Source organism: Triticum aestivum, unplaced genomic scaffold (assembly GCF_018294505.1).
Source record: "Triticum aestivum cultivar Chinese Spring unplaced genomic scaffold, IWGSC CS RefSeq v2.1 scaffold42367, whole genome shotgun sequence".
Classification (NCBI taxonomy): domain Eukaryota; kingdom Viridiplantae; phylum Streptophyta; class Magnoliopsida; order Poales; family Poaceae; genus Triticum; species Triticum aestivum.
Window position 1 is genome coordinate 11,692 of NW_025230341.1, and position 3,260 is coordinate 14,951.

The following is a 3,260-nucleotide window of genomic DNA, read 5'->3' on the forward strand; positions in this document are numbered from 1 at the left end:
ATGTATCGAAGGTTGTTTGGAGTCCCGGATATGATCACGGACATGATGAGGAGTCTCGAAATGGTCGAGACATAAAGATTGATATATTGGAAGCCTATATTTCGATATCGGAATCGTTCCGGGTGAAATCGGGATTTTACCGGAGTACCGGGGGGTTACCGGAACCCCCCCGGGGGTTAATGGGCCTACATGGGCCCTAAGGGCCCCTTCCCCCTAGTCCGAATAGGACAAGGAAGGGGGGGCGGCGCCCCCCTTTCCTCTTTCCCCCTTCTCCCTTCCTTCTCCAACAAGGCAAGAGGGGGGAGTCCTATTCCCGGTGGGAGTAGGACTCCTCCAGGCGCACCCCTAGGGGCCGGCCGCACCTCCCCCTCCCTCCTTTATATACGGGGGCAGGGGGCACCCCATGACACACAAGTTGATCTTCGTGATCGTTACTTAGCCGTGTGCGGTGCCCCCCTCCACCATATTCCACCTCGGTCATATTGTAGCGGTGCTTAGGCGAAGCCCTGCGTCGGTAGAACATCATCACCGTCACCACGCCGTCGTGCTGACGGAACTCTTCCCCGACACCCTGCTGAATCAGAGTCTGGGGATCGTCATTGGGCTGAACGTGTGCTGAACTCGGAGGTGCCGTACGTTCGGTACTTGGATCGGTCGGATAGTGAAGACGTACGACTACATCAACCGCGTTGTTCTAACGCTTCCGCTTTCGGTCTACGAGGGTACGTGGACAACACTCTCCCCTCTCGTTGCTATGCATCACCATGATCTTGCGTGTGCGTAGGAATTTTTTTGGAATTACTACGTTCCCCAACACCCGCCATACCGCCCGTGAGAAAACGACCGAACTTGATGCACCATCGCGGCGTCCTCGTCGCCGGTCGGCGCCCTCGCCGTCCGTCCTCGCCGCCGATGCTCGCCGCCATCGCCGGTTGTCTTTTTGAGCAGAGAAGAAAAACATAAGGAGCCATGGTGGCTTTCGCCCCTCCGCATCGTGCAGCACATGTCTGTCCCCTCGCCATCGACAGTAGCCGCGCGCCCCGCCCCTTGCCAGTGCTGCCCACGACCTCGTCCCCCAGCAGAATCAATGGCGAGGACGCCATGGCTCGCAGTGGTAGCAAAAAATAGAGATGGTTCCAGCAAATCGAATCCCAATTGGTAGCAAAAAATAGAGATGGTTCCAGCAAACCAAAACACAATTGGTAGCAAACAATGAAAAAATGGTTGTTGTTCCAGTAACACAGAAACTCCTGTAGTAGCAAAAATTAGAGCCGGTTCCAACACTCAAAACACCGGTGGTAGCAAAAAATAAACACAGTTCCAGCAAAAAACATTGCCGCTTCCAGCAAAAAATGCCGGTTCCAGCAAAAAAACATGCCGTCATCATCGACGATCACAACGAAACATCTCGCCAATCCAGCAAAAAAACTTTTCGGTCGTAGCAAACCAAAAAGACGGTTCCAGCAAATCGACTGGAATACATGTCGTCCCTGCCGACGGTCTCAACGAAACATCTCACCGATCCACATCTTGCTGAAACATGGTAGCAAAAATTTGGATTGGTTCCAGCAAAAACCGAAGATGGTAGAAGCAAAAACTTGATACACTGATTTCAACAAAATAAACAAATGTTGTAGCAAAAATGAATTGGTTGGTTCCAGCAAAAGAAGATAATGGTAGCAAAATTTGGGGCTGCTTCCAGCAAAAATACAAAACACCGGATCTCAATCACTTGTCGCCGGGGTACCCAACACCGGCCGCCGCCGGTCTCCAGCACTTGTCACCGCTGCCGTCCGCACCGTTGAGCATCGGTTTTGCAACACTTGTTTGCAGTGGGGAAAAAGGGGGGGGGGGGCAGCCACGACCACCATGGGATGGAGAAGAAAACAGAAGGGGGCGGTGGCCATGGCCGGCCGGCATAGCCTGTCGCCGGTGAGGGAAGGCGAGCATCTACAGAAAGGAAGAGGGGATAGAGTGTAGCCTGCCGTGCAGAGGAGATTCACATGTGCACGACCAGAAGAATGAGTGGATCTCATTTTGCCCCTGAAGAGATAAGGTAAATCCATGCACTCGTTCGGTGGTGGACCACCTACAGACGAGCGAAACGCGGAGTGAGCAATGCGACCGACCGAAACTCGGCCGGTCGACCGGATGCAAACATTTACCAATTTTTTTTGGCTTTAAGTGTCCCCAATCGTTTTATATCATCGGTTGGAGGCGGTTGGTGATGGCGCACCTGCGTTTTGGTTTTGCTTTATCAGCTAGAGGTGTTGTAGCACATCGAACTAAAATTTTGGGTTGCTGTAAACGTTTGAGGGACCAAATTGAGATACTGAGATGCGGAAGCAAATTTTTTGGCTTAAGTATCCCAAATGACAGTTTTTTAAAATGCAACAACCGTTTTACATCATCTGTCGAACATGCTCTTATGATACACTGCTGCGGACGTTGCAGAACATGCTCTTATGACACACTGCTGCGGACGTTGCAGACCGGTAGTGGCCGGATGAGACTCTTAGAATAATAGGCTGTTGTATTCAGGCTGGTGCCCCTATTTCTCAGCATGGCTTCAGACTCTCCCCACTTCTTTGGCATATGTCTCCAGAACCTATAAACATTGTTGTTCACCAAAAAGATAATTAGAATTGGTTCACTCTTAATAGTTGTATCGCATTAAAATAAGATAATGTCTGAGTCGAGTCAAATAGAATGTACAACAGCGTGATAAAATTTGATACGTAAACAGATTACCAGCTTAGAAGTTGTGCACACAGAGTTAACTAGGACCGTTCCAAGAGGTTTAGTCTCCATTGGCATTGTAGTTGCCGTACCTTGATTTTTCACTGGCCCATGATGCGCGGAATCCGCAGTCGTGAATCTTTTGCCTGGATGTTCTTCCTCAATTCCTTGAAAGAATCAGGTATATGATGGTACTCATGAAACATGAGTCCTTCAGTCCTACACATGTTGGTGGAAGGGAAGGCCATCAAACTTAACTTAGAATTAGACGTACAGTGTGGATGCAAGGAAGGAAACTGGCCAGTGATACTTACCAGTGAGAAGGATGGCAGTAGGTGAGAAGATGATCAACAATGCTAAATGGGCGCACAGAGGGGCGGATCCTATCCACCGAGTTGTGTATTTGGCAGTGCTCCGCCAACTGCTCCGACAATCCAGTCCTCAATGAGTGCACCACAACAGGGCTGTCCGGTAAAGAGAAGTAGATGGAGTTGCTGCTCAGAGAAGGGAGGTCCCTGGCC

The 3,260-nt window shown here is 50.4% G+C and overlaps 1 long non-coding RNA gene across 1 annotated transcript; it reads right to left on the bottom strand.

Moving 5' to 3' along the window:
- Positions 1-2,333: 2,333 nt before the first annotated feature.
- LOC123175517 (uncharacterized) lies at positions 2,334-3,259 on the bottom strand. The gene is made up of 3 exons (XR_006487971.1): positions 3,054-3,259; positions 2,832-2,958; positions 2,334-2,608 (listed from the first exon to the last, which is right to left on the bottom strand). It is a non-coding gene; the product is annotated as an uncharacterized lncRNA (long non-coding RNA).
- Between the last annotated feature and the right edge of the window lies 1 nt (position 3,260).